The sequence below is a fragment of the Anomalospiza imberbis genome, chromosome 1, assembly GCF_031753505.1.
Source record: "Anomalospiza imberbis isolate Cuckoo-Finch-1a 21T00152 chromosome 1, ASM3175350v1, whole genome shotgun sequence".
In the NCBI taxonomy this organism is placed as follows: domain Eukaryota; kingdom Metazoa; phylum Chordata; class Aves; order Passeriformes; family Viduidae; genus Anomalospiza; species Anomalospiza imberbis.
Genome location: NC_089681.1, coordinates 90,988,895 through 91,003,062, shown reverse-complemented (window position 1 = coordinate 91,003,062; position 14,168 = coordinate 90,988,895). Strand labels below are relative to the sequence as shown.

At 42.1% G+C, this 14,168-nt stretch overlaps 1 long non-coding RNA gene across 1 annotated transcript; it reads right to left on the bottom strand.

Annotated features, from left to right (window-relative positions):
* Positions 1–6,987: 6,987 nt before the first annotated feature.
* LOC137481203 (uncharacterized) lies at positions 6,988–8,901 on the bottom strand. Its single transcript, XR_011003403.1, has 3 exons — positions 8,725–8,901; positions 8,355–8,452; positions 6,988–7,080 (listed from the first exon to the last, which is right to left on the bottom strand). It is a non-coding gene; the product is annotated as an uncharacterized lncRNA (long non-coding RNA).
* Positions 8,902–14,168: the final 5,267 nt, after the last annotated feature.

Sequence of the window (14,168 nt, the reverse complement as noted above, 5' to 3'; positions counted from 1 at the left end):
CACATTTGCCAAAAAAAAAAAAAAACAAAAAAAAAAAACAAAGGAAAAACAGAAGTCACCATTTGAAGCCATTTCATAATACCGTGACATCTCTGAAATAACACTAACTTCTTCCTGTCCCAGGAATGATTTGTTTTGGTTTGGTGGTCTTGAGAGCTTGATATTAACACGCCCCAACTAAAGTTTTCTCTTCTGACCAAGCAAATGGCAGCTTGCATTCTCTAAAACCTCAGGATTGGACTGCTGCTCCCTACCTGGGGATTTTTGGGGGTATCAGGAGTGCACCTTGGAGCTAAAAGGAACAGAAACTGTGTGTGGCCAAGAGGAGCCTCTTCTACACACCAAGGTTAGCCCAATACCATGTGTCCTGCCCATTCTCCACCACGGTGTGACCCTGTTGGCCTTCCTCCAGGCAGGGAGCATGCCACCTCCATAGCACCTGCCAGCACCCTTTCAAACTATTTGTCAAGTAATTTGTGAATAATTATTTTAGTGCTGACACATTTTATAAGTTGGCTGAAGATAATTAACAAATAGGAAAAAAAATACAATTGTGAAGTAGAATAATTTCTTGCTAATTATTCTCTCAGGTCTAAGAGAGCTGCTGACCTTCTCAATACATTTATTTTAGTTAAATGAGTACAAACAGATGCTGACCTTCATCAAAACAGCATTGATAGATTTCCTGAGGAAACACAAGTGAGAGTGTAAGGACATGACCAAACATATCCCAGCCAGTCACACATTAGTCATGAAGAGCATTTTCCAAAGTGCTTACTTGGTTCTAATGCTTTGTGTTTTGGAGGGGAGTAAAGGGCACATCACACCTCTGACAACTCAAGTACAATGGTCTTGGAGTCGAGCAATTGAAAACCCAAGGACAGAGAACAAGTGGATATTTCAGATCATTTTATACATTCTTTTGCATTTTTTTTTTTTTTTTTTGTCAAGACAGCTTATGGACCATTGTTACTCATCATTTAATCTAGGGACAGCAAGAACTGTGAGTTTGAAATGTGACACCACACATCACAATTTAATGAGGCCTCTAGGGCTACGTGCAACACAGCCCCATTCCCTCTGCACGTACAAACACACTCAGATGGTGAATCAGAATAGAGAGCATCTTGTAAAGCACCCCAGGGTTTTATTTTAAGGAAAAAAACCCCTACAATTTGTCAAAGACACTACAGCTCCCTGGAAAGAATGAGATAGTTTTTCTGAGTATTTGTGCTCATGGAGACTTAGAGATCCTTGTCAGGAGTGGAAAATGGAATCATTCTGGTTTTTAATCCTGAGCAGAAAGTCATTTTAACAGCAAGGTTTCTACAAAATCATTTTTCTTGACCTGAAAGGGTACACACATGCAGTCTCCAACAGATGTGAAAAGCAGTTAAGTCAGTATAGATGCTCCATTCAAGGCCTTCCTGAACAGAGATGCCAGTGCTACATAAAGACAGGTATTCATACCATCCTCTTACAGCAATTCCAGCCATCCAGCCTGGACATTATTTACAGCAGCTAAACTAAGAAACACAAGTTTCCTTTGCAGTCCCTGGAGCGAGGAGACTGACCAAGCACAACTGCGACTACCCATGCTATACTAGAGTGGGATGGGCTGAGTGAGGACCACTGCTCCCTGTCAAGAAATTTTCGAGATACAAATCAGTGTCCTGTGTGCAACAGACCTCACGCAGAAACCAGTTGAAACCAGCTAACAGGCTACAATCAGGCACTTTAGGCAGCTTTGAAATAAAATTATCAAAACATCATATATCCTTTTCCCTGGCTGCTAAGGTAAAGAAAGAATCAGAAATACAATAATAAACTTCTGCTTTTAGTGTTGAAGGATGAACTGAAAAAAAAAAAAGTTCAGCGCAAATCCACATCCCAGTTTCCTTCTAAGGCTCCCCAAACATGTATTTCACCTACTGCTCATGCACACTCAAACTTATAAAGCTGAAAACACTAACTTTGATCTAGCATAGAAGTCATTAATTACAGAAGGGAGACTAAGCTTCATCTTTTAATTTTCACAATCCCATCTCTCTGTAGGCTCTGCAGCTATGATGCACACAACATACAGGAGATCTCTGTTTTTCCAAGTACAAGCAAACCGCCAGCAGTACTTGCTGCCACTCATTATGAAAGTTAGTACCAAATTCTGTTGCTTACACGTGGAATCATAGAACATTAAGGGTTGGAAGGGGACCTTAAGGATCATCTAGTCCCAACCTTCCTGCCATGGACAGGGACACCTACCCACTAGGTCAGGTTGTGCAAGGCCTTATCTAACCTGGCATTGGACATTGCCACGGATGGGGCATTCATAACCTTCCTGGACAACATGTTTCAGTAACTAACCACCCTCACAGTAAAGAATTTCTTCCTAATAGCTATCCTTAATTACCCTCTTTGTGTTTGTGAATAATCTGACACTTGGAAATTAAGGCCTTTAACATAGGATTAATATTTCCCATATGACACTGCCTTAAGTATCAACAGTGGTCTGATAGACCACTTTCTCCTACCTACCAGGGCGTTGCATATTGTCCACAAAGCCCAAGTTTTAAACTTTTGGAAGGTTTATTGAAGACCCTACACCACTGCCTGTGTATCAGAAAGCATTGGGAGGGCTGGTGACACTATTAGACCCCCCAGCTCTGTGATGGCTGAAAATTCAGTTGTTGAGACATCTGGAAAAGGCAATTTGTGTACTATATTGCAAAGAAAAGCAAAGAAAGCCTTAAGGCTTTCATCATTTGACCCCACACATCATTCTGACTTTGGGCATTTTGTAACCAGCCCCATCCACAGGAGTTTAGATTCCCTATCCAGAGCTCTGCTGAACATGATATTTCAGAGAAAAACAAGAGCTAAAAAAACAGGATAATAAATTCCCAAGCTTGGAAAACCCCTTACTAGCAACCAAGAAAAAAATTTGACATCCGTTTTGCAGGCTGTGGCCCAACAGGAATCACAGCATTCTACCCCATGAAAAGAAACCCTTCTTTCCTGAATATCCTCAAAGACAAGGATGAATGAAGGGATCCTTGTACCAAAAAGTAGTTGCTGAGTTCACAAAATCTTATTGTTTAAAAAATACAGCAAACAAAAATTTTTTTTTTTCTTTTTTTTCCTTTTAAAGTTGCAAGTGAAGCTCTCCTCTGCTGAGCTGCTCCTCTATTTGCACTACTCAAATATCTGCAACACCATCTCTCTTACCAAGATTAAACTCAGGGAACTGGCAGGGACTAGCCAGCAGCTCTTTCACAGAAAAATAGTTCTGGAAAAGGCGTCTGAGTCTTCCAATGGAATGATCAAGTTATCCCTCAGTCTGATTCACTGAAATGTACGAACCTCTTTAAATTCACTTCATAAACAGATTTTCTAACACCCTCATCATTTTGCTGACCTTCCCTCAGATTTTATTTGCACCTCAGCACTGATTCTATTAAGAGTTCAGAAAGGGACTATAGTCCTTTCAACATGAACTTAACAGCTTTAGGTAAAAAAAAAAAAAAAAAGAAAAGAAAGGAACATCAAGAAGATAGGAAGTTCATTTCTCTGAAGGCATAATATTTATATGACTATTTGACAGTTTTGACAACGAAGTCCCTTTCACAGTGTAGGTACAAGTTATCATCCCTTGTTCTCAGAACATTAGCAAGCAAATGTCTGGATTAGCACATCTAGCTGGAACAGAAGGAACTGCATTATGGATTTCAAAGGTAAAGAAGAGCCTGGAACACCTGAGCATCACAAGTGCACACAGCATACTGTACTTTGAACACCAGCCAGTGAGACTACATTGAGCTGAAGCACAGGAGGGATGACAGTCTTAAAAGAACCAAAACAAAATCCAGCATGACTTGTAACTCAGCAAGTAAAACACTAACTCCTAAGTTGAAACTAGGACTGAAAAACATGCAGAAAACAGTGTCTCCTACTGAGAAAAAAAAACCTATAAATAGTTTTTCAGAAACATGCATCTTCCTTTACTCACCATTTTAGCAAAAGTGTGAGGGAGGAAAGCACTCTTTCAAAATTTCACAAACTTAAGAGAAAATCAGTGAATCCTTTAAAAGCAACAACTTACCTCGGACTTTTCCCATAGCTGGTCTACTTCCCTCAAGAACCACACAGAAAGCCACCTCCCTTTCCACAGCTTATAGCAATTAAGATCCTTTACAAATACCTGTCTTGCTCTCTGGAGACTTTTGTGATCCTAAAATAGTGTTCAAATGGAAACAGCTGCAAGAACTGAGGGAGTGTTGGAATTAACATACCTTTACCCTCTTTTCTCCTTGGTTTCACCTTTGCACTAGAAGATGCAAGTATTTGCAATGCTTGGTCTTTTGAGATTATTCACTTTCCTTTTACTTTAAAATTCTACTTCTCTTTGTTACTTTTAATGTTCTGTTTGCATGTTTCTTACTGTTTGCAGAACCATCTTAAGAGGCCTAGGACAACAAGGCTAAATCCCATTTTTGCCTCCATGTAAATGATGTTATCCATGTGGAAACCAAATTCAACTTTTCCAGTAACAGCGGAGAGAACATACAATTAAGGGATTTGGAGAAAGCTGGGTCTGACCAAACCTTGGTAATTAGTGAGGTTTGGGACTGGAGATAAGAAATAAGTCTGTGGTGGGAGATGCAAGGTGGGAAGCTGAAAGTAACTGTAGCTTTGGTGGCTGGAAAGAAACTCAGGGGCTACAAGGGTCAGGCTTACCCTGGCCTTTCTGGAAAGGTCTTTTTCTGTCCCCCCAGCTTTCCATTTCTCTAGTCTCTGTGACTATCTTTCTTTCTTCCGTTCCTTTTCCTCCTATTCCCCTCCTTGAGAAAAAACAGAAGCTCAAAGGGTATTTTGAAGTACTGGATATCAGCATTTGTACATCTTCTTGCTGTCAACTCCTTCACATGCTTCCACCTCCTCATGACAATGGTCAAACACAAGGCAGGGATGAGGTTCTCATCTGACTGGGGCAAGGCAGGCAGGTCCTTCTTGTGGACCACAAAGACCACACACACAGCTTGGGGACTGTACCTGTGATGGAGAAAGCCATGCTGAGCCAGACAGAAAGGAGGGCAGATACAGCCAAATATGTCAGGACTGCTGAGGAATCAGCCATGCCTCAGTGATGTTGGATTCTGCTCTCTATTAATAGGCCACCAGCTTCCTGCTCCTCCAAAAGTCAGAGATGCTTTGAAGTAAAATCAGCTTTTCCGGGGACTGATCAAAATAGAAACCCAAGCTGCCTAAATCTGCAATGGAAATTTCAATCAACATTAAGTTTTTAAATAAAATTTGGACTCTATTCTGGTTCAAAATGAATTGAATAAAGAAATCAGATACACAAATAAGGCTTTTGGTCAGCTTTTGCTTTACACTTGCTCTAATAAAACTTCCTGTAAAATGAGCATTAACTCTAGGAGATCCCAAGTCCTCACTTGTGTTGAGACTCTCCGAAGATGCCAGCAGTCAGCCCAAAGAAAACAAAGAATAACTAGAAATTTTGTACAGGTGGAGACCCCATCCTCCAGTCCTGACAACTCCCAGTCGGTGAAAGTCAGCCTCCCAAAGAGTTAACGTTCAGTGGGCCAATAAAGTGTGATTGATTCATCGATAACACTCTGCTGCCTTGGGGAGAGGGAAGAAGCCATCTCTAGAGACAAGTGAGGCAATTGTTTGCTGTCCCTGGTGCCCGCAGAGTGCCCCGCGGTAACCCCTGTGCTCTGGAATACTCACATTGGTTATTTCGAAGCGGGGTGCAGAGCTGTGCTTTCCCATGGCTGCCACTAATGACTTGCAGCTGTTGCTAATCCGTGCCTCTGATTTCCTTTGATTGCTGTGTGTATGGATGCCTGTGGTAAACAGGCATCTGCCAGGTGCCAGCACAATCAGGGGGGAAAATATAAAAAGTTCCCTGTTTCAAATTCAATGTGACATTGTGCTTGTTGAGAGGCAGCCTTTTAACTATTTAAGGGGAACAGTTTCCTGGGCTCTTCACTGGCCTCCTGGCTATGTCGGAGATTCTCATGCATTTTGGTGACAACAATCTCCCAGCCCCAGCTATAGGAAATAGCCATGGGGAGAAGCTGGTGTCTGCAGGAACTGTACCAGCCATATAACATAGCCCATGACATGTGAGTTTGGCTCTGCTATCCCAGAAAACAGGGGCTCTCTGGCTCCACTCATTCCTCTCTCCTTAGGCACAACATCCCAGAGCTTTAGGACATTTGTTCCCATGTGAGCACTCAGGCTGACCTCAGCTTGCTGCCCCTTTCTCCTTGACATTCTCTGCTCTTGCTTCGTATTACATGGAAAGGCAGTGGAACACCTCAGCTCACAGTTCCAGGCTAAAAAGAGTGGAGCAGAGGCTTCCTGCAGCCCATTAAGAAAATATATGTCTTGATGGAAGCCAAGGCTAATATTAAATTTTCTGGAAGGAAGCACAAGGGTCTCACAACAAGCAATGTCCCTAAAAGTGTTTCCCCAGCAGGGTGCTGTAGCCTGTTTCTCACACTAATGTTTTGCCTCAGCCCCACAGCCCCTCCAGCCAATTTCTCTGGGCATTTCTGATTCCCCTCCTGTCACAGCAGCCAGCTGAAGATGCCACACAGCTGCTCCGTGCCTCCATCCATCATCCTTCCTCCTGGTAGCAGGTAATTATTCCCAGCTGTTCATTACCCAAGACCATCACACCTGACCCATATTGTTTGCCTTCCATTTTCACCTAAGATACAGAAAAGAAATACATAAAGGAAAGCCTCAGAGAGGAACTGATTATATGCCAGAGCTAGAGAAAGGGGTATCCTGCTCTGTCCAAAGCTGCTTTTGGGGTTCATTTCCTTGGGTTGCTGCTCACTTATGCACCAGGTCACATTCAAGGGGCACCAATAAGTCAAAGGTGCAAGTCTCCTGGAGCATTCATAGATGTCTTCAGCATTGGCTCATTCTGGTTTCCCTGCCTGCTCATCCTGCTTCCCTGCATGCTGTGAGCAGTCCTCAGGCTCAGGAGGGTGGGAGGCTCTGCGGAGCACAGCAAAGGATGCAATCCCTGTGCTCACAACAGTGCTGGAGAAAAGTAATGGATATTGAAATTTACTGCAGTTTCTTTAAGTCTTGTTCTACTCCCTATTAGAAAGAAGGGGGAGCTCAGCTTAGGAGACACCAGTGAGGTCGCACCTGAAAAGCCAGGGGGTACACAACTGCAAAAGTTATGTTCTCTGAGAGTCATAGCTGTGTGCTGGACTTTCAGACCTCCTTCCCACTCAAAAAAAGAAGGCTGAAAATGAACCATGTATCTGAAGTGAATGTGCACACACAATCTCTACAACCAGAGCTGTTCACCTTGGCTACCAACTAACAGCTAAGATAACAACTAAGAGTGATTTGACTCACATCACTATCATAGCTGATACTATCCTTTCAGTTTTGTGCAAAGTGCTAATTTTAGTTCCCTACAGATAGATGACTGAAATGAAAAGCTGATCATCCTACTCTCCTAAAACAAGGCAAATAAGGTGCCTTAGAAATCTAAGGTATCTCAGCTAAAAATGATAGGGTTGAGCTTGGTTTCAGAGAGCCAGGAGGACAGAGGGAATTGGTGAGAAGCTGATCCAGATGGAGAAGGAGAAAAGCCCTTCATCAGTGTGCCACAGTGCACAGCCCATAGGAGAGGCGCAGAATGGGATTTCTGAGCTAGGGGGCAAGTGATGGGAAATGGGGGATCTGAAGAAACACTCAGCCTTCTAGTTGTTTGACTGCTAATGAGTTCAGGGTAACACAACCTTGTACTTGGGAAATATCATCAGACTTCAGAGACAACTGAGTTCTCTACCAGCCTTTTCTCCCCTGTGGAATAACTTTAACTTTTAGCTTTGGTCATTATGTCATATTTAGCTGATGTAGAAAAAGCACACCAATTCTGGTCACTGAACAAGAGAAAGCAAAAAAGTCCTCTAGCAAATATAAAGTACATCCAAAAAGTTTTCTTTATCTTAAAGGCTGGGTGATTTTGGTCTTGGAGCTACACTGGCCTTCAATACTTCTGCCAAGGAAGACTGCTCTGCCCCTTTTAATCAACACTGACACTCCAGACTTCCTCTGGGCTGTAAAGCAAGGCTCTCCACACTCCCAGTTTACAGGGGGGGGGGGGAGGGGGGGGGCGGGGAAAGATGGACATTGGCAAAGAGCAGCAGGGTGAAGGTCACAGCATCTCCCAATTAGCCTGTCAATTCCCTTCAGAAAGTCACATATCCTTGTTCAGATGTGGCTGGGGACTCAAAGGGACAGGAAGGTTTTACATTTCACCACTGAGACTCCCAGAGGTTTTGCCAAGTACTTACCAAGTTATTTAGAAGGAAAACAAGAACTCGTCTGGGCTTCTCCTTTGTTTCAGTCCTGCTTTGGGATCAGGCACCTGAGCTGGCAGCTGCATCTCTTTCTAATGACACAAGAGAGAAGGGGACATTCATGCTGTCATCCCTGCTGGCATATCCTGTTTCTGTAAGTTCACATCTTGTAACTAGCCTAAGCTAGTCAGCACTGTGTTTTTCAAGGAAAAGAAAAACATCTGAACTTTGGCATCAAACCCCTCTGGAAACTGGCCATTGCCTAGGACGTAACCAAGCCCTTCAGCTCGGCTTTCATTACAGCAAGATTTCCCAGGAGAAAATGCTCAGAGGTCTAACAGCAAGGAGTTTTCTTAGGATTTACAGTGTCACAGACCTGGTTTCTGCAGCGGTAAAACACACACACACCACCAATCCCACTCAAAAGCCATTCACAGACCCACATGACCTCTGCTGGGAGCATACATCTGTTATCAGCCTCCCCCCAAGCAAGGTAGGAGGGTGCCTGAGGACCAGCTGGATGCCAGTAGCAGTGAGCAGGTTCTCCCAGGTATCCCTTTCAATGCGGCCGCAGGCAGCACAAAGAACAGAGGGGGCCCAGGGTCCCAGCCCAATAGGGTGCCAATGATGCCAAAGAGAGATACCCTACCCCAAGGAAGGCCTGTAGGGTCACTCCCCACGAGGGAAAGTTGAGGATCAGACCAGACGCAGAGTCCGACCCTGCTTCCCTACATGGATTTGCAAGGTTACACACTCTGTCCCCTGAGCATTATTTAATCTCCAAGGTACACTGGCCAGCACCAGGTCCCAGTGATGGCAACAGCCCCTTTCACAGCTCCAGCGTCTACAAAATAATAGAGTGGGGCAAGTGCCTCACAATGGACGGATGCACTGCTCAGTTTGCCGCTCTAATCTCTTCCCACCATACCTAGGAATGGTTATGAAGATAAAAGAGAGGCTGGAAACTGTTATTGTATCAAAGCAGATCTGCAGTATCCAGATTTTGTGTGGTTCTGTCGTATTCTCCTCTGCTGGCTCTCTATTTTTAAAATCTGAGCGACAAAAAATAAATTACTCTCGACCTGAGTGTGAAAAAGAATTTTCTTTTATACTGGAATCTTAACTTTATCTGATAATGAGACCCAAGTAATTTCCTTGAGTTTCAGCTGCAGCAAGTAATGAAACAGTGAAATCTTTCTTCGCTGATTAACAGTATTAGGCTTCCAGGGAACTGAAGCAATTCTCCAGTCTCAGGGAACATGAGAAATTTGCAGGTAATCCTAACCTCATCCGTGTCCCCTCTGACTCCCCAGCTTCTGTCTCACTCAATATGTTAGATTGGCAGAAATGCTGCAGAACATAACTTCCCAAATCATTAAACTGATTTAAACCTCTTGAACAGAAAAAGTGTATGGGATTTGTGGTGCTGTTTTCCAGGGTTTCAAATCCTTAAGGGACACATTTCAAGATTTTGTTCATAACTAGGAAAGGAGGCCTACTTGCTCTCCCTTGGTATTTTTAGCTGTGTCATCTCAGCTAAAGTACACAGAAAGGAGAGACTTTCCATTAACTTTAGTGGGCTCTCGAGCAGAGGGCTTGTCAAACGCCAAACATTGTTTTAATCCAGAAAGAAGTATATCTCCCTATAAACCTATATCTGCATTCAGGCTGTGCTGTGAATCCACATCTTAAACATATAAATTACAATTTGATTATTATATAAACTATCCACATTTGAATTCTATAAATTCCATGTCTTCTCTTACAGGTTTTCTGATATATCAGCACTTACACCAAGCCTCAGCACTTGTACTTCACCGTGATCAATCAGCAGCCAATCAGCCATCTCCAGCTTTCTTTTTGCAGCCAGGAGACCACAGGCAGTCACAGGCAAAAGCAGCCACGTTTTGAGAAGAAGTAAGTGTGTTGTAACAGAGACCAATTTTGACAATAACCCATAGCTGTGTTACAGAAAGAATAATCTAGAGTCGTTTTAGAGAAGCTGTTTGGAAAATATCTCATCATTTTGGTGCCAAATGGGATATAAGAATCTTCTTTCCAAAGACACCTCTGCAAGTTTCAGAGACTAGCCATTAAAAAAAAAAAAAAAGAAAAAAAACACCCCACAAATTTATCAACCACTAGGCTGCAACTAGTTCTTTTTCAGAGGTGAGAAAATTATGTGATATGATGAAGCTGCAGATAAAACTTTCAGAAGGTTTTTCTTTATTTCCACATGCTATATCCTCTGTGCTGATGCTTGCAGGCCTGCTGCTCCTGGTGCCTGCACAGCGTATGGTAACTGAGTGTGACATTAATGCCCAACTCTGTGGCAACCACATGCTTGCCTACAACTGAAGTCAGTTGCACACACTCATGTATAAGCCTACTATTTGGGTATTAATTAAATAAGCTTTCAGAAATAGTTTAAGCAAATTAGTTCCTGATACATTGCACATCTTGAGCTTTCCATTTGTGGCCTTTCATTCATAAGCGATCATCCACAGGGTGAAAAGAAGCACACTTCACTCTAATTAGGGAGGAGCTAATTATCCTCCATCAATTAGATCCTACAACACTTATCTGTAAACAGTTGCTGGAAAGGTACATAACAGATTAGTGACTGAAGACCTAATTAATAAGGAATAATGAGCTCCTTCCTGCAGGAGATAGAGGAAATGTGCTCTCACTCCTTGAAAATGCCTAGTGATAAGAGCCGTAAAACAGACCATAAATGTGGCAGGAGTCATTTTGTACATAGGAGTTTTCTCGTTTTTACATCCGAAGTGCAGCCATGCCACACCACTCTGCCTGCCACCAAGAGGGTCATGCAAATAAAGTGAAGGAAATGTTGGATTTCCCAGCTCTTATGCCTCATCTGCTAGTTGTACTTCTTTTCATTAAATTAAATATGTGGATTTTCCTCTGCCTATTTTCAGAAAGGCAGCAGTTTAGATTTTTTTTTCCCCTAACTGGCTTCACATGTGATTTTTTCTGCTTACACCCCAGCAGTTTTATGCTGCTCTGTCGTAGTCACTGTCAGTTACAAGTCCCCATTTCTACCTATCACATAAGTCCCTTTGATTTCTAGGTCTTGGCTCCTGGTGCAGTTGGATGATGCTCTCCTGCCCAGTTTCCTCTTTCTTTCGCATAAGGATAGCTTACCATTCTGCTTTTGTTAGCAGCAGTTTCAGTATCTGACAGTTCATTTCTCTTCAGTATTATCTTCCCAGAAGACACACATTTACCTGTTTCCCAGGCTTGTTGACATCTGCTTTTTGAAGTTCCCTACTCTTTTTCTTCTCCTTTCACTCCTTCCTTTCCCCAGAACAGCGATTCTGTTGTTTCATGGTTGCTTTCATTCAAATTTCTTTTTAACTCTGGTTTATCTCCATCCATTCATCCCTTGCAGAGTCAAATTTTAAAATAGACACTGCTAGGATATTTTTAATATTATAAAATTCTGAGCTTGTATCAAGAGAGAAGTTATAAGTGATGCTCTGGTTTTTATGCACCAAGGTGTCTCACCAAGATGTTTCTCTTACACTCCATCCAGTGTAAGAAACTCATCAGGTTACAGTAAAAACCAAATAAACCCGGATTCCTTTAAAATCGCTTAACTATACCAGTATTCAGTTTTAAAATATCAGGTAATACATATTCTGCAGCTAAATGAATTATATCAGTCAATTAAAAGTTCTATGAGTGTCCTACAAAAATTGTTCTAACCCACATCAAACAGATGTCTAACTTTGAAGCTTTTGAAAAGATAGGGAAATACATTACTCCTGAGAAATCACTGACTGAGGTTACTTAGAAATAAAATGAAGAGGGGAAGAAATTTAAAAAATTAAAAAGGAAATCACTCAAAATATCTCAAAAAACCCAGAAAATGCCCTCTTAGTAGCTGCTCTCTGCTGTTAAAGAATCTCCAGTAGTGATTATAACAGTGCAGATGAACAAGTATTTCTAAGATGGACCTGGTCCCAGGCTGCTCCGGACTTCAGACCAAGAAGATTTTGTAAGGGATGAGGTGGCAGAAAGCCTGGGTATGATCTGGCTGGGAGGGAAGCAGCAGCAACTTCAGCCTTCTCCTGTAGCATATACAGGCTTCACAAACTTCAGCATTTTCCTAGAGTGTGTGTTAGCCTGCACACCCAGGAACAGGTAGAACAGAGCAATGGACAGTGATTTAATGCACACAAAAGCCAGATATAGTGAAGCTTCAGAGTTTTGAGGAATAAACACATGAAAGAGCACTGATAGTTTTCTGGAAAACAGAAACCATTCAATATTAGAAAGTTGCAGAAAAAATGGAAAGAAAATTTGCTGCTCCTATACATAGCAACTTGTTTATTCTGCTCAGGATGATGAGTGAAGTCTCAACTGGAGCATGGTCTCCAATTTTGGGCATCACACTTTGAGAAAGATAAGGACTAATAGTAAAATATTTAGAGAGCCACAGAAACAATCAGGTCTCGATGGGATTACTTTATGAGAAAAATTAGTTTGAACAATGCCAATTTATTCAGAAGAGACAGAACTGAGAGATGTGAGATGGGTTTAAGAATTAAGTGTCTTATCCAAGGAAATCTGTTTCACATACTGAAGAGAAGAAACAGATGCCCTGTACTACCACATTAGGGAGGGGAAAAATCAGGTAAAACAATAGGAATGGGATTAGTCTTACTAAACACAGTTGTCTCTGCTTTAGGCATCTTGAACTGAAGAAATCAACACCAGTGAAGGCTGTGGTGAGACTCTTTTTGTCCTCAATAGATGACTACAGTCAAATTCAGCTACGCTGAACAGAGAAAATAAATTTCCCTTGAGCATCACAGCAGCCAAGAGCACTGGGTCAGAATACAGACAACAAGGGAAGTCCAGTTTCATGGAGAAGGTTTAATTCCAGAGACCAGAACTGTGAAAAAGTCCACTGAAACAGATACAGAGCAGCTGGAACTTCTCAGGACTCTCATTCAGCTGGGCATCAGTTAAAAGTAAAACTTATATTCAAAATACTTTTAAACCAAAAAAGTGCCCATGTGTGCCAAGATGTACTCGAAGGCAGCATTTAACAGGTATCTTACTAAAAAAGTAATATAAGTAACCTTAATTCACTGTGACTATTTATATATTTAATAATAGTATACACAATACTTAGCTATAATATGAAAAAATAAAATAAGGTTTCTGTAGGAATATGTTTGAGAGGGCTATTACTAACTCAGCAAAACAAGGACTCTTGGAATACAGACATTTTATCAACCAACTGCCTGCTTGGGTAGATCCTGCAGACATCAAATCAAACTCTAAGAAAGCCATTCTGAGTAGGGCACAGATAAACCTAAATAAACCAATACAAAAAGCCCCTGGTGAATTTGGGGCAAATCCCTATTTCAGATCAAATCCCCAACATTCAGGGCTACCTCTGTGTTTTCCAGGTCCCACAAGGCACAGCTGAATGACACCAAGGCTGAAAGAAGAATTTTTGCTCTGGATCCAGATCTGGCACTTCCACTGACCCAGCTGTTGTACCAAGCCACCACCACAGAGCCCCTCTGCCACTAGAGCTGCTAAAGAGCCAGGACCATGGTCATTTGCACTCTGGCCACTTACAGCAGTGTCCCAGTTGGTTCTGCAAGAGTACATGGCTTGAAGGAGGCTCAAGAAATGTGTGATCTCTGACTCTATGCATTACCTAAACAAACGCTAAATTCCAAAACATTTTTAATCCACACAAGGTTAAAATCTAGGCCTGTCAAAAAATTTCCCTCTGCAAGGCCAGCTTCTTTTTCAATTATCCAG